The sequence below is a fragment of the Zingiber officinale genome, chromosome 7A (genome assembly GCF_018446385.1).
Source record: "Zingiber officinale cultivar Zhangliang chromosome 7A, Zo_v1.1, whole genome shotgun sequence".
NCBI classification, from domain to species: domain Eukaryota; kingdom Viridiplantae; phylum Streptophyta; class Magnoliopsida; order Zingiberales; family Zingiberaceae; genus Zingiber; species Zingiber officinale.
Window position 1 is genome coordinate 118,022,939 of NC_055998.1, and position 18,277 is coordinate 118,041,215.

General features: G+C 38.2%; 1 long non-coding RNA gene across 1 annotated transcript; it reads left to right on the top strand.

Moving 5' to 3' along the window:
* The first annotated feature begins 7,250 nt into the window (after nucleotides 1-7,250).
* On the top strand, nucleotides 7,251-8,619 carry LOC122002188. The gene is made up of 3 exons (XR_006117599.1): nucleotides 7,251-7,798; nucleotides 7,902-8,230; nucleotides 8,559-8,619. It is a non-coding gene; the product is annotated as an uncharacterized LOC122002188 (long non-coding RNA).
* The last annotated feature ends 9,658 nt before the right edge of the window (nucleotides 8,620-18,277 follow it).

An 18,277-nucleotide genomic window follows, 5' to 3' on the forward strand; every position in this document is an offset into this window, starting at 1 on the left:
TTGATGTGCCAACGAGAGATGTAAGAAATATATAATGACTAAATAGGTCACCCAGGAGGACCGACCCGATCCAACCAAAAATAAATTTAAATATTAAATTTGAATTTTGGAGGGTGTAGTTATTTTTTTCTAATAACCCCTTAATCCCACATAAATATATATATAAGAATATATGAAAGGAAAGTTTGGGTGTGGAAAAGAGAAGAACGATTTTCATTTTTCTTATAAAAAAGTACCGTGACTTCATTCCAATTTTGCAAATCAAAATACCATAATTATTAAGCATTTAGATTGTGAGAATCGATCCCTTTTTGTTCGTGATTGGCATTGGACTATTGAGACATTACTATCGCTAGAAGGAAAGTTAGTAAATCAACTACAAATGATCCTAAATTGAATGACATTTTTATTTGATTTTCTAGTTAATTTTCCGTCAATATGACTTAAGGATATTTGGTTACCTTACTAATTGGGTAGATAACAAAAGAAATATAGCAAAAGAAATAGTTCATGGACATATGTATGACTTAGGTATGTTGTCGGATGGATGATTAGAATGTTTCAGTTAAAGTTCACCGGTTGACACTCATTTATTCTGTGTTGAGAACTATTTTGAAGCTACTTGTATAAAATTTAATGTATTTTTGTTATGTATCAATTATATTATGATTTTTTTTTTTAACCCGATATCCCGGGTTTGATTTTAGGAAGGCAAGGAATGCACCCGTCATAATTAAATTCTCGGAGAAAGCTGGCTGCTGGCTGCAACTGTTGCTCACGTGATTCCCGATTTATTTGGTGGATGAAACAAGAGAAGATTGCTTACCTCTGAGATTAATCTGGCCAAAGGCTTTGATACCTGAATTAAAAAAAAAATAAGAGCCTTAATCATCGCAGAAATGCTATTCTTTACCTCTTTTTTTTAGTTTTTTCAAAAGAACATCCAACCTCATCGGCCCCCGATAAAATAACATAGTTTCTCTAAAATAGATTGTTCGACATTATTATCTTTTACCTCACATAATAAATCTTAAACTAATCGACTAGGTATATAAACAGAACTAGTCCACATTATAGCATCTACATTAGAAATATTCTAGTAGATATAGTTTTATAATTATTATCATAGTTATAATAGCTATAATTTGTTTCCCTTGTCAAGCGTGAAATAAACCCACACATTTTATCTTACGATACGTAGTTAATTATTCCAAGAATGAGGGCGGCATGAGTTCTGAGCATTCCCAATTTGATCAGGAACTAAGCCGGCAAGATCTTGCTCGCATGATCATTCTGCATAGTTACCCGTTCAATATTGTTCATCAAGTCGGTTTCACGACTTTTGTCAGGAACCGGCATCCGCTGTTTAAAATGGCATCTGCTGATATTGTGAAGGCAGATTGCATGAAGATATATGAAAACGAGAGGCTCAGGTTGCACGAAATGCTAGACAAGATACATTCCCGAGTTAGCCTCACAGTCGATATGTGGAAATCTATTGCAGACATGGACTATGTGTGTTTAACCTGCCACTATGTTGACAATGATTGGAGGCTTCAGAAGAAAATTCTCAACTTCTTTCCTCTCGGGCCTTCCGAACTTGGGCAGGATGTGAGCAAAACCATAATGGAGAAGCTATGTGCTGTACTGCTAGATAACTGTAGCACCAGTGAGTTTGTGGCAAGTGAGCTTATAGGACTCCTCCGCAAAGGGTTTTCTTATTTCAAATGGTGATCTATTGGGGTGATCTATTATATGCCCGGTCTTGTGGGCATTTGCTGAATGCCATTGTTCACAAAAGCCTGGAAGCAGCATGTGAAGTCATTGATAGAGTTCGTGTGAGTGTGCAATTTGTAAAATCGTCACAAGAAAGGCTATCTGTTATTCAGAAAAATGCAGAGCAAATAGGCATCCTAGAAAAATCATTGGTTCTCGATGCTCCATCTAACATATATGATGCTGGAAACTGCATGCCATTATCAAGAGGCTTTCAAACACTTGGCAGAAAGTGATGTGGACAATGCTAGCTTTCTTTCACCCAAAGATTGGGAAGATGTTAGAGCTGTCATTGAGTGTCTAGATGTTCTTTACCAAGCTTTGGAGAAGTTCTCTGCCACCAAAGTCCCAACTGCAAATCTATACTTGAATGACATGTGTGGTCTTCATCTTCTCTTGAAGACCTGGTATAAGAGTCCTCAACCCTTTGTTGCATGTATGGCTAAGGAGATGCTTGAGAAATTTGAACAATACTGGGACTCGAATAGAATGCTAATGGCAATTGCATCTGTTTTAGATCCACGTTACAAGATGAAGTCTGTTGAGTACTTCTTCAAGCAAATTTATGATGATGCATTTGAAGCTAAAACAAGGATTGACAATGTTCGTGACAGCTTTATAATCTATATAACGAGTATGTAGGCAGGCCACTCTGTTAATTCTTCAAAACTTCAAGTCTTTTATGCTGGGAACAATAGTGGCTACAGTGGAGGTGAATATGTAAATGGTGGAGAATGCAAGACTTCTCGTATCACATTGTCTGATACACAGCGTGGATTGGATCAGTATCTTAAAGAGACATCCTCCGGTCATCCAGCAAGATCAGATCTGGATATGTACTTGGAAGAGGCTGTGCATCCCTCGAAAGGTTCTGAAGACAATTTTGATATCCTGGCATGGTGGAAATATATTGCTGCTAGATATCCTGTGCATTCTATGATGGCCCGTGATATTATGGGCATTCGTATTTCAGTCGTTCCATTAGATAGTGAAGCAAGAACTCTAAATCAGTATTTAAGTTCAACAGATCCAGCGATTATAGAATGCTTGGTATGTTCACGAGATTGGAAAGGAAATGAAACAGAAGATAGGACACATTTTACTACTTATTTACTTCTCTTCTAGTTAATTATTTCTTACACTTCCATCTTTATTCTGTTAGTGTCTCCCGTGTATGATCTTGCAATTGCTCCTTCCACAGCATACTTGGAGACCAATGGTGATGAGTGCATGCTACCTGCTGGTTGTGACTAGACTTCATTGTGAATCTAGTACTTTGCTCTCACCTTTTTCCCCTTCGACTTATTGTTCATTTGCGAATCTCATATTTGGTAATTACTGTCTAATTTGTTAAAATATGAGATTTTTTGTATCGTGTTTTAACTCTCTCTGTCTTTTAATATCTGTCTATTATTACTCTTGGTAATTTAGCTAATTTTTTGCTCCATCTTTTGCTGTCTCACTAAAAATGAATTTCTTGGATATGATCTGAACATATGTGCTGGTTAGTTTACATTTTAGTCTAGTCAATGTAAACTCTCATTTTATGCGTTGGGATTAATTTTGACGAATTATACTTTCCCTGGTCTTTAATTTGTATGTTACTGGTGATATAAGGTGTTGACTTACATAGACTTCAAGTGTTCAAATACCCATAGATTGAAACACCAATGAGAGGATTCAATCAACCGACAATAAAATTAGCATGACACATACCAGGGAGTAGAGATTTTAGAGAAAACTTAAGTAGAAACAATCATCATTGTCACAAGGCAAAGAAAAAACTTAATTAGTAACATCTTTGTGCAGTTTCACCAGATGGTTCTCACTCAAATAGAAGACGCTTACACTTGATCAACAATTAAGTAAAATACATAATTTAATATTATAAGTATTTTAACATCTACTTAACACACGACTCAAAATAAAAATATTGATAGGTACTTCTTAGGCCATCTAAATGAAAATTTTCAAATAGATTGAAGATCATTCTTCATTGCATTCCTACAATAAAATTTTTAAAAATCAATTAATTAAATAATAAATAAAAACTAATGAGACTTTAAAAAAAAAACTAATGTAAAATGTACCTTTTAGTGTTCTTCTGCTAGGTGAATGTCTCGTTCGGCTTCGGTTCCGAAGACATTGCCGCATTTTCCACACTTGAAGTCATTTAGTCTATCATGACAATCTCTATTATGCTGTTTGAGATCTTTTTTTGAAAAATATATTTCTGTAGGAGGACTTTCTTTCCAACACGGCAAGCATAGAATTTCTTCGTAATCGTTGTAAAGGGGTGGAGGAGTTTTTGTCTTCATTCTTGAATTTGAAAATAATATTTTTTGTTATAATCATATCAATACGAGAATGTATTTATAAGAATGATTCATAATACTTTTGGAATGAGGAAGGACAACTTTCATGACCGGGCACACAATAAAAATGAGAGGAACACAATTATCATTCTTTTGAATTTAATGGATAATTATTAATTGATTGCTTAATTATTTATTGGACTTGGATTTTATCCTATTGGGCCTGTGGCCCATTAGCGATTAATTGAATTGCAAAACAGACGGATTTTGTAGAGATACAACAAAGCATATATATTAATATTATGTAAGATTTGAATTGCGTGACGTTTTTGAAGAATTTCAAATGTTAAAGATTTTGTTAAAATTATAAAAGCTAATTCTATCCAACCCCACGAATCTAGAATATTATAAAAGCTAAGTCACTCTCTTCCTGGTATAGAATCTGACGTTGTTCAATATGCACACGAATCTTAAGGTTTGAAATCTATCAAAGTCATAATTGTCCGTTAGTATTTATAAATAATGTTAAACATTATTTCATTTTTTATATTCATCTAATTCTTGAGTATGCCGTGAACCATTTGGCATGTGGCTTTCATCTTGGCATTAACTCGATGATATTGGATCGAGTCAACCTAGTAACATCTTGGGTGCAATTTCATCCGATGGGTTGCCTCCTTGAATTTTAATTGCCATTGCAATTGTAACAAATAATATTCATATAATTGTAATAGGTAAGGCATTTCCTTATTTATAAAGAAAAAAAAACTAAACTTTAAATTATGATATTTTTATTGATAAAAAAAAAGAAAGCAAGATTACACTAAATAATATGAATAATTAATCCATTTATTTCGATCATCATTCATAACGTTACATGGATGGAATGAACCAAATTGGCGGAGGTAACGTAATTTCATATGGCAAGCAATAACGCTGAAACTTTTTTTGTTCCAAATCGAAGATGCCAATATCTAAATTTGATCTTCCTTTATCTGCATTGCATCTTGACCCCTCCCAAGTGTCAGTGAAGTAGATACAATTTGCTTTGACTCCAGCAAAATCTTCGATCGATAATAAATAAGCATTATTCATGCCTATAAAAATAGACTTGTTTCCCAAACATCTAACTTCATCCCAATAAGAACTACTCTCACAATTATACTTGAAAACCATAAATCCTATGGTCTCATGCTTTATTGGATCTTCATCATCATCAGAAGGATCTAGATAAACATATTCGCCACGTCTCAGAATTAGGAATAGTTCACCAGTGCTTGAGAATGCCAAGTAATGATAATGATATTTACAGATTGGTAAGGAGTCGAAGAATTCAATGTCATCATCAATGATAACTCTTTTGATCGGATCATCTCCACTTAGGTCAATCGCAATAATATATGAAGGACCACCCATTACAGCATAAAATAATCCATCGTAATAAATAATGTCATGCGTAAAAAAGTCTAGATTTATCCATTTGGATGCGCCTGCTTTAGTGTAGGCACTTGGAAATCCATTACAAATAACCATGGCCATATAATTATTGGGAGTTGGATTTGAGGAGAAGATGACTTTCTTTATGTGGTAGTCACGACACGTTTCGAATTCAAGAAAGTAAGAATTTCCAACTTTCTTATGGAATATGTAACCACCACAATTTGGTAGAGGTTCACAAGGGAAAATGTCGAGCAAAGATGGGAGATAGATTTGAGCACGAGTAAGGGGATTCAAAAGGCTAATATTAAAAGCTAAATCAACAATGGCAACCCAGCTGCCATTAGATCCAGCATAACACATGCCATGGAGTGGAGACACCGGAGAAAACTTGAAGTAGGAATGATGGTCATTATCTGAAGGTAAAGGTAAAAAGGTACACGAGTCATCAATTTGTTCTGCGGGGAGAAGAAGCCAAGGGTACGGAACACTAATAGAAGGGAGAGCCGAGCACCAAGACTTACACACGGTGCGAAATACAATACGATGTGGGAGTTCTAACTTCTCTCCTAGAAGTCTGAGAAGATCAAGAGGAAGCAACGACCAATCATGAGAATCACCATCCATATAGGAGAGAGAAGAGGGGACGATTTTTGCTTTGCCGAAACTCTAAATTGGGGATTGTTGGCTAAAGTTTGTATTATTTATAGATATAGTATGTTGCCTCGTCAATAAAAAATAATTTTAATTAACAGAATCCTAATTAACAGAATCTTACTTATTTAATAATTTATTGTAACAAATAATTTATATTCTCTTTTACCCAGCAAAGCAAATCTTATTGGTGTCTAATTAGGTGTTAAATCTGTTGCTTAGTCTATTGAAATATTTTATGGATAACACATTTATCTATTTAAAAATTCAAATTACTTTAAGAAAAGAAAATCTGAATAATATTAGAAAGATTTTATTTATTATATTTGTTTGGAAAAAATAATCTTGAAAATCTAAATGGCAATATATATATATATATATACCAGATATTAATAGATTCAAGTGTTTGCATGGTGTAGAATATAAAGGCTTGATTTGTCCAAATAATTTATTTCAATGGCACGAGTACAACTGTTGCCGTTTCATATCTCTCTCGGTATATATATATACATCCGGAGATCAATCTAAACCTCTGGATTCAAGCATAATATTATTTTAGAGAATATTTAGAGTTCAAAATTTTAAAGTTGAGTTATAATAGCTTTGAGTCAATAAAATTATTCTTCTAGTATTTAGTCTTTTCTCTTGGATTATAATGTTAAAAAAAAAATTAAAAATTTAAATACTCATGGAGTATATTATATGTATTTAGATTTTAAAATTTTACGATTTAGAAATTGAGTTATAATGAGTTTAAGTTAATAAGATTTTACTCATGGGGTATAGGGTTTCTTTGAGGACATGTTGATTAAAAAAAGGAATGTAGACGTTTGGATTCAATCAGCCTCTTTGTAAAATACGATAACAAATAATAATTAAATAATAAGGTTTAATAGGCAAATAGCCTTAACGGAAATTTTAAGAATTTTTAGAAATTTTTCTGAAATTAATCGGAGCTCATACGACTTATTTAGAAGGGATGCACTTATGAGCTCGAAAAAAATCTGTTTGGAATATCGGAAGGTGGGAGTTGATTGAGAAATGAATCTAGGGTTTAATTAAAATCCCTAAGTTATAAAATAAAGGTTGTCCGAGCCCTAGCTTCCTCATCGCCGATTCCCTTGTTCTCGCGAGCTCCTGCACCCGCCGGCCTCTCCTCCTCTCCCGAGCCCTCACCTCCTCCGTCGAACTCCTTTCTCCCGACCTCCTCTCCCTCGCCGAACCACTTCTCCCCAAGCTAAGTCGTTGATCTCTCCCTCACGCGAGCACCAGCCGACCTTTCTCCCTCGCACGAGCAGCGAGACACCGACGTTGCCAGCCATCGACACCGCCGGCCATGGGAGATCGGTAGCCGTCAAGTTTCTCCCTTACATGACTCTGCTCGATGGTCGATTGCGCTGGCAGCACTTGCTAGCCACTGCCCCTTTCTCCAAGCTTCTTCTTTCTTCTCCTAAGTTTTTTCCAGCCGTGCCCTAGCTTTGATTTGTCGCCGGGAGGGTGGAGTTGATGAAGGGGGGCGATGACAAACTCCTCACCTCGCTTGCGGATCCGAGCAAGCCAACGTAGATTCTATCAATGAGGTACATCTCCTCCTCTTCACCGGATCTAGATCAAAGGTAAGTCAGGGTTTGAATTTAGCTTCTCTTTGGAATATGGTAATAGTTGTTTGATCGATCGATGTGGCTCCAACCATTATGTTTTTGTTGGTGAGCATTGCAGCCGGCTGTTTTCTCCTTGCCTGTCTAATGGCAACTTCGAATCCGCTTCACTAAATTCCCTTTTATTCTATTACCGACCAGACACAGCCACATCTGTGAATCGTCGTCGCTGCCCTTCCTTTCAGTGGACAATGGGCTACTATTCGGGTAGAGATAGTGAAGAAGCAGTGAACCTCCGGTAAAATTAAGGAAGTTGCTGGATCAGCCGTTGCAACTTCGACCTTGTTTCCGGCAACAGCTTCGTAGTAGCTTCAACAATGAATTTCCAGTAGTAAGTTTCTCCGGCGGCTGGTTAACAACAATGCAATCAGATTTGGATAAGTCATAGAGGTAATTTCTTATATTAATTGGATTCGATTTTAGTTGTGGAATGAGTATGATTTGTGTAATTGGGGTTTGATTGGATAGCATGATTTTATGTTTATCGTTAGGATCATTGGATTGATTATTGGAGTGTTTGATTATTGCAACTCCTTAGTAAATGGATGGCTACATAGATCAATCAAGGAATTAATTAGGGTTGAATCGGTTTAACTCTAGTTTAGGTGGTTAATCAATGATCATATTTCGATTGGGGTTACCTTAAATAAGCTTGGGGATTTGATATAGATATTTAATTCATATGTAATTAGCTAAATCTGTATATCATGTATTGCAGGACTTCGATTCGAGACGAGCGTCTCGAAGTGGGATTTATTTGGTACAATCTACGTATAAAGGCGGGTACTTCTTACTTTGTTTTCTTTTAGTACTTTGACCTTAGTGCATGAATTATTTTGGATAAGGATTGTTTACCTTGACTCCACTCTTACTTTCTTGCGCTTGATACTTCCACGCAATCTTTGAGAAATTCGTTCCATATCTATACAGTCTCTTGTTGTTGTCCATGATCAGTAGCAGATACTAGATACCATGTTTGTATACTTGAACTGTTGCTTATTTATGTACGATATTGAGTATGTTGGCTTCATGTAGCATACCTGTTTCTGCTTATATATATATATGATGTCTGTTGCATTGTTCGCATCATGTCATTGCATGCATGCCGCATCCTCGGCCACTCGAGAGAGTGGTAACTAGAGTTGATGCCGCTTGTCCTGTCATGCCACACTCGGCCACTCGTGTGAGTGGTAGCTGGAGTACAAGCAACAGGGACCTCGTTGCAGATGTAGCTAGTTAGCTACTATGCAACTGTCCCCTCGGCCACTCGTGTGAGTGGTAGCTGGAATGGTGTACAGTCTGTCATTGACCCGACCTCACGACCATACAGGGGTCATGGTACAGAGAGGTGGGCGGGAGTGACCATCCGTGCATACGCTGTTATTATATTTGCTATGGTTGCTGCTGTTTATATATATGCTGTTATTGCTTACTTACTGTTGTTGTTCACATATGTTGATATGCTTATGTTGAGATATTCTCTCATTGTAGATGTTTAGACATTGGTTTATTCATTGAAAATTTGTATATACGTTGCTTATTTCCTCTGTAGTTATGAGCAGTACCGTAGCAGACTAGTACTACTTTTGACCTTCTCTTACTAGACTAGGATATGGCTTCAGGTATGAGTATTTATTATGATTCTATTTTAGTATTTGCTATTTCTCTTATGAGACTGTATACTGTTGACACTCGCTACTTATGTGTTATGTTCACGCACTATCTCTTTTCTTACCCGCTGACTTCCAATACTCACTACTTCACAAATTGGTTTTCTCTCGTCAGGTAACAGGTAGATGAGTCATGGATGTTTAGAGAATCTCGACTGTCGATCTCACGTTACACTCGAGGATAGTTTCATTTTTGAGTTTTGTCACTGGTTGGGTGGTATAACAATCGTAACAATCTCCAAAGGACCCATTAGAGCATAAAATAATCCATTATAATAAATAAGGTCACGCATAGAGAAGTCTAGATTGATCCACTTGGATATGCCTGCTTTAGTATAGGCACTCGGAAATCCATTACAAATAACCATGGCCATATAATTATTGGGAGTTGGATTTGAGGAGAAGATGACTTTCTTTAGGTGGTAGTCACGACAAGTTTCGAAATCATTAAAGTAATAATTTCCAACTTTCTTGTCATGGAATATGTAACCGCCACAATTTGGTAGAGTTTCACAAGGGAAAAGGTCGAGCAAAGATGGGAGATGGATTTGAGCACGAGTAAGGGGGTTCAAAAGGCTAATATTAAAAGCTAAATCAACAATGGCAACCCAACCGCCATTAGATCCAGCATAACACATGCCATGGAGTGGAGGCACGGGAGAAAACTTGAAGTAGGAATGATGCTCATTATCTGAAGGCAAAGGTAAAAAGGTACACGAGTCATCAATTTGTTGTGCGGGCAGAAGAAGCCAAGGGTATGGAACAATAACAGAAGGGAGAGCCGAGCACCAAGACTTACACATGGTGCGAAATACAATACGATGTGGGAGTTCTAACTTCTCTCCGAGAAGTCTGAGAAGATCAAGAGGAAGCAACGACCAATCATGAGGATCACCATCCATATTGGAGAGAGAAAAGGGGACGATTCTTGCTTTGCCGAAACTCTAAATTGGGGATCGTTGGCTAAAGGTTGTATTATTTATAGATATGGTATGTTGCCTCGTCAATAAAAAATAATTTTAATTAACAGAATTTTACTTATTTAATAATTTATTGGAACAAATAATTTATATTCTCTTTTACCCGGCAAAGCAAATCTTATTGGGGTCTTAGGTGTTAAATCTTCTTGTTAGTCTATTAAAATATTTTATGGATAACACATTTATCTATTTAAAAAATTCAAATTACTTTAAAAAGGAAAATCTGAATAAAATTAGAAAGATTTTATTTATTATATTTGTTTGGAAACAAAATAATCTTTAAAATCTAAATAAAATAATCTTTCTAATATGGATATATATATATATATATATATATATATATATATATATATATATATATATATATATATATATATATATATATATATATATATATATATATATATATATATATATATATATATATATATAAGTGTTTGCATGGTGTAGAATAAATTGAAAGACTTTTGTCCAAATATTTTATTTCAATAGCACGAGACCAACTATTGCAGTTATGAAACGATATCGGAACCTTATGAGAAGGTCTTTAATCAGGTTTTTTCTTTTTATTTCCTGCTCTCATCCGTATATAATTCTTTTTTATTTTTACATGTAAGCCTTTCTCCTATGTATAAGGGGTGCCAGCACCAACGCTATTTTCAATTTAGCATCAACCAACACTATATTAGTACTAATCTTTGAAGAATAGCACTAACTTTGATTTAAAACCAGCACTCGTTGTGCTAGTATTTAAAGTAACACTGATTTTAAATTAGTATCAGTCAACATTGATGTTAGATTTTAAAGGTTAACACCAACATTAATTTGAAACCAACACCAACACCAACCAGTAGACTAACACCGCTTCAAACCAGTGTCAGTGCTGATCTTGAAGATCAGCTGGTGCTGGTCTTAAAGACTAACTCCAAGGTGTTGGAGTTGATATTTCGAGATCAGTATCAACATGGTGCGGATCTTGAAAGACAATACCAACGTGATGCAGATTTGAAATTAGCTTTGGTGCTAGTCTTTAAAGATCAACATCAATGTGATGTTGGTCTTTAAAGATCAGTACTAACGTGGTGCTGGCTGCACTACCAAAAACCAGTCATTTCGGGATGAATATGTTGTTTCCGGTAAATTCCGGAGTATGCAAATTGATCGTCGAGGCTAGTGTTCGACACTATCTCCGTAAACGATATTGCTCCGCTACGGTGCTTAACGGATTGTTGCAATTCGTTCCCAAGATACAACGACGACAATCGTCTCGGAATCGTAGCACTCCGACTTCCGAGACCAGCGAACCTTCTCGTAGGCTTCTTGGACTCTTAAATGCACAAGATGAGTGAGTGAATACTTGAGGAAGAGAAGATTAAGTTGAGTGATCTGATTCCAATCTGGAGGGTTCTATTTATACAGAAGGAAGAGGCTTTAGGGAGGGGTGTGACCTTTGGGTGGATTAATCTGGGCCGTCCGGACTGAAGAGTTATAACCCTTCACATAGCCCCTTTAATCTCATCCATCAGATCTAAGAGTTGTGACCCTCAGATCTATCAGCCATTGGAAGTGCGCCTACAAAGCGTCCATTGCGCCCAAAGCGCCCATTGCGCACGTGCGCACGTGGTGGGTGGCGGGCTCACAGGTGCGAGCACCTGCTCGCCCCTGAGCAGAGAGTATCTGGTACTTTTCTGAGTTAACTCCAATAACTCAACATCATTAATAAGTAAGGAATGCACATCGGAAATTTCCGATGTGGGACTATTCTCCCTTGCATTTCCTTAATGAATAACCAATGTTATTTTGGGCCGACTTTGAACATTAATTTCTCATTCACCCTTAATCGGTTTTGAGCAAATTAATAGTCTAAATCTATCTACGCGAAACGTAGATTTCAATTTTGAAGTCAATTACGACTTTCAACAATTGATGGCTTCCGATTTTTCCTCCTCAAAATCGTATTGGTCCATTTAGGCCCCAATATCCAACAATCCCCCACATGAATGGAAATTAATGTAATGCGTGTATGCATGCTGACACTTTACAAGAGTCCAATCGATAAGTCACTGCATCGGGAGAGGTAGCTTGTGGCTTTGAACCTTCCGTAGTGGAATGCTATCGAGTATACTAAGCTGCGCAGTGAACGTGATGTCTTGAACTGCTCAGCTGTTTGTGTATACTAAGACAATAACACCCAGAGACCTATCTCACCTACTTTAGGTTCTCATGGTTGGTTCCGTTTTGGCCATGGACACCATCTTGGATTCATGAGTGTTTCATTGAAGCGGCCTGTCTTCACACTCACATAGGTGACACTTCTATCAAGAGTATCCTACCATACTCCACCTTATAAGGTATAGAAGTCACTAAAAGCATAAGCTTAACCTCACTACATGAGGTAGGACAGCACAAATTCATCCTAGGATTGGGATAGAGATAAACTATCTCCTGTGCTGAACCACAACTTCTGAAACTTTGTTGTCCCATTGAACCAAGATCTTGGGATCTCCAGTCAACAAGGTTGGGTTTTCCACTTCAGTCGTTTTCAGTTGTAGATTTTTTAATCCCATTCCTCTTGATGAGCAGTATACTTGATCTCGACTCAACCCTTTCGTAAGAGGATCTGCCAAATTATCTTTGGACTTAACATAGTCGATTGCAATCACTCCATTCGAGATCAACTGCCTAATGGTATTATGTCTATGACGTATATGTCTTGACTTCCCATTATACATACTACTCTGTGCCCTTCCAATTGCCGATTGACTATCACAGTGGATCAGTACGGCAGGTACAGGTTTTTCCCAGCTCGGAATATCTTCCAAGAAGTTCCGCAGCCATTCAGCTTCCTCAGCTGCTTTGTCTAGTGCTATAAACTCGGATTCCATAGTTGACCGAGCAATGCACGTCTGCTTAGTGGATTTCCAAGATACTGCTCCCCCACCGATCGTGAATACATATCCACTAGTGGATTTGGAGTCTTTTGTATCTGATATCCAATTAGCATCACAATATCCCTCCAACACAGCGGGATATTTTCCATAATGTAATCCATAGTTCATAGTATATTTCAAATATCTAAGAACTCGCATCAATGCTTTCCAATGGGTGTCGTTTGGATCACTCGTAAAACGACTCAGCTTGTTGACCGCACAGGCAATATCCGGACGTGTGCAGTTTGTTAGATACATCAAACCGCCTATTATCCGAGAATATTCCAACTGCGATAAGGTCTCACCATGGTTTTTCACTAAGTGTTGACTTAGATCCATAGGTGTTTTTACTGTAGAGAGATCGTACGCATTGAATCTTTTCAATACTGATTCTACATAATGGGATTGTATTAGAACTATCCCCTCTGATGTCCTGAGAATTTTAATTCCCAATATAACATCTGCTTGACTCATATCTTTCATATCGAAATTTTTGGTCAACATTTTCTTTGTAGTCATGATTACATCATGATTACTGCCCATTATTAGCATGTCGTCTACGTACAGACAGACGATTATATAGTCTTTGGGTGTGTCTTTGACATAAATGCATTTGTCACATTCATTTATTCTGAATTCGTTTGACAGCATTACTTTGTCAAATTTTTCGTGCCATTGTTTAGGCGCTTGCTTAAGTCCGTATAACGACTTAACAAGTCGACACACCTTTTCTCATTTCTTTGAGCTACGAACCCTTCGGGTTGCTCTATATAAATTTCTTCTTCCAACTCACCATTTAAGAACGCAGTCTTAACATCCATTTGATGTATTTCAAGGTCATACAGTGCTGCAATGGCTATTAGCACTCGTATGGACGTAATCCTTGTCACCGGTGAGTAGGTGTCGAAGTAATTAAGGCCTTCCTCTTGCTTGTACCCTTTGGCTACAAGTCTGGCCTTATACTTGTCAATTGATCCATCAGCTTTATACTTGCGTTTTAGTATCCACTTACAACCTAATGGTTTATTACCAGAAGGAAGGTCTACTAATTCCCAAGTATGATTATTCATGATAGACTCAATCTCACTATTGACAGCTTCTTTCCACATTGGAGCATCGGGGCTAGAGAGAGCCTCACTTAATGTTCTTGGTTCCATTTCTGACATGAAAGTCATGAAATCTGGCCCGAACGATTTCTCAACTCTAGCCCGTTTGCTACGACGTGGCTCTTTGTTTTGATTGTCAATAGTTCTTTTATAACAGCTAAGTTCGGTAACGACATTCTCGTTTGAACTTCCGTTGTTATCATTTTCAACATTTCCCTTCTTATTTGGGAATACGTTTTCAAAGAATATTGCATTCCGAGATTCTATGGTTGTTCCCACATGAATATCAGGAATGTCTGATTTGTGAACTAGGAAATGATATGTACTACTATTATGGGCATATCCGACAAATACCGCATCGAACGTTTTAGGTCCGATCTTTACTTGCTTTGGTTTAGGTACTTCGACCTTTGCCAAGCACCTCCACACTTTCAGGTATTTGTACGATGGCTCGCGGCCTTTCCATAGTTCATAAGGAGTTTTATCACTTTTCTTATGAGGGATTTTGTTGAGAATGTGATTTGCTGATAATATTGCTTCCCCCCACAAGTTTTGAGGTAAGCCTGAATTTATCAACAAGGCATTCATCATCTCTTTTAGTGTCCGATTTTTACGTTCGGCAACACCGTTCGATTGAGGTGAGTAAGGTGCCGTTATTTGATGAATAATGCCAGATTCTGAACAAAATTCATTAAACGGTGCACCATATTCTCCACCTCTATCGCTACGAATTATTTTAATTCGTTTGTCAAGTTGATTTTCAACTTCTGTTTTATAAGTTCTAAATGCCTCTAGGGCTTCGTCTTTACTTCTTAAAAGAAAGACATAACAGAATTTTGTGCAGTCATCGATAAAAGTAATAAAATACTTTTTACCTCCTCTAGTTTGCACAAATTTCAAGTCGCATAGATCACTATGTATTAACTCTAGAGGAGTCGTTGACCTTTCCACCGAATGAAAAGGTAGTTTCGTCATTTTTGCTTCCACGCACACTTCACATTTGTGTGTTCCGTCAACATTGACGTTTGGTAATAAATTTAATTTGACGAGACGTTTAAGAGTATTATTATGCACATGTCCGAGTCGATCATGCCACAAATTAAAACACTCAACAACATAGCTGGAAGCATTTATTTTATTACCATCAATATTTCAGAGTACAGGCGTTACAACCATTTTGAATAGACCCTTTTCTAGGTACCCCTTTCCTACGAAGATATTATTCTTCGTAAGTACAAAGTTGTCTGACTGGAACACTAGCCTAAATCCGGCCTTAACTAGTGCCGCTCCAGAGACTAGGTTCTTACTGATGTCGCGAACATGGAGTACATCAATGAGTGTTAGCTCCTTTCCGGACGTCATCTTCAGAACAACTTTTCCGAGTCCGACAATTGGCGACGTCGTGGAATTACCCATATAGAGCTTCCTGCCATTTATCGGAGTATACTTGGAGAACATCGCCTTATCGGAACAGATATGACGAGTTGCTCCAGTATCAATGAACCACTGCTTCGGGTTGGTATCCACCAAGTTGGCTTCAAATACAACCGCAGTGAGATCCAAGTCCTCAAGAGAGGTTACGACGTGGTTCGCAGCATCCTTTGGCCCCTTGGTTGGCTTCTTCGGGCGTCTGCAGTCCTTGGACAGGTGTCCTGCCTTTCCACAGTTGTAGCAGGATCCCTTGAACTTCTTCGCTTGTGCCTTCTTCTTGAACTGTTTCGGCTTTTTAGCGTTCGGCTCGACCAGGTTGGACATATCGTCTATAGTCCGCTTGGTTCCTCTGCAGTCGGATAACTTTCGATTATCCTCCTCTATTCGTAGCCTCGTGATCAGGTCTTGCAGCCCTATCTTTGCTTGTGCTTTAGGTAATTCTTGAAATCCTTCCATGACGGAGGGAGCTTCTCAATTACCGCAGCAACTGCGAATGACTCGTTCAGCTTCATTCCTTCGGCGTCCAGATCATGCAGTATTAATTGCATATCTTGGACTTGAGATGAGACGCTCTTTGAGTCCACCATCTTGAAATCCAGAAACCGGCCGACGATGAATTTCTTCAGTCCGGCATTTTCGGTCTTGTATTTCTTCTCAAGCGATTCCCACAAAGATTTCGCTGTCTCCAATGAACAATACACGTTATACAACGTGTTGTCCAAGGCGTTGAGAATGTAGTTGCGACACAGAAAATCTCCGTGCGTCCACGTATCGCAAGCAGCCTTGCTACCGTCCGTAGCGACTGGCGGGTCTTCACGCAAAAACCGTACAAGGTTTAGCGTTGTTAAGTAGAACAGCATCTTCTGCTGCCATCTTTTCCGGCTTTTCTCCGTGTGGAATGGATGTCGGAACGGCGGTCGGAACGACCGTCGGTTGTCGGAATGGCGGTTGGAACGTCGTTGGTAGCCATATCAGTTTGCAGAATATCGTTTACGACTGTTTGTTCCGGTATGCAAACCGATCGTCGAGGCTAGTGTTCGACACTATCTCCGAAACGATATTGCTCCGCTACGGTGCTTAACGGATTGTTGCAATTCGTCCCAAGATACAACGACGACAATCGTCTCCGAATCGTAGCACCCGAGACCAGCGAACCTTCTCGTAGGCTTCTTGGACTCTTGAATGCACAAGATGAGTGAGTGAATACTTGAGGAAGAGAAGATTAAGTTGAGTGATCTGATTCCAATCTGGAGGGTTCTATTTATACAGAAGGAAGAGGCTTTAGGGAGGGGTGTGACCTTTGGGTGGATTAATCTGGGCCGTCCGGACTGAAGAGTTATAACCCTTCACATAGCCCCTTTAATCTCATCCATCAGATCTAAGAGTTGTGACCCTCAGATCTATCAGCCATCGGATCTGGATCCATTGATCCGATGCTTCAGATCATGTCTCATCCCAAGCCGTCAGATCATGACTCATTGTGATACAACGCTCTAGATCGCATCACAAGCGATCCACCATACTTCTTTGATCAACGTTGATCAACGGCTGCCATCCGTTCGCCCAACCAACTGTCAAGTCATCTCCCTTTGCCCACGAGGATGCCACATAGGCACTACCATGTCAGGTACTAGCCTGACACGTCACCAAAGTGCCATGTAGGCACTGCAATGTCACCTGGAGCATAAATTTAAGCTCCTCAATGCTCCTCGCGAAGTGCAAAGTGCAAAGTGCAAAGTGCAAAGTGCAAAGTGCAAAGTGCAAAGCGCCCATTGCGCACGTGCGCACGTGGCGGGTGGCGGGCTCACAGGTGCGAGCACCTGCTCGCCCCTGAGCAGAGAGTACCTGGTACTTTTCTGAGTTAACTCCAATAACTCAACATCATTAATAAGTAAGGAATGCACATCGGAAATTTCCGATGTGGGACTATTCTCCCTTGCATTTCCTTAATGAATAACCAACGTTATTTTGGGCCGACTTTGAACATTAATTTCTCATTCACCCTTAATCGGTTTTGAGCAAATTAATAGTCTAAATCTATCTACGCGAAATGTAGATTTCAATTTTGAAGTCAATTACGACTTTCAACAATTGATGGCTTCCGATTTTTCCTCCTCAAAATCGTATTGGTCCATTTAGGCCCCAATATCCAACAGAATATTTGCGACAAAAATTTTTTTGTCCCAAATTTGCGATGAATTTTGTGACAAAAATAAATATTGTTGCTAATTAGCAACGAAATATTTCAACGCAAATCACAAACAAAAAATTTTTCTTTCTAAATTTTGTTTCAATTTAGCGACAAAAACGAATATTTGTT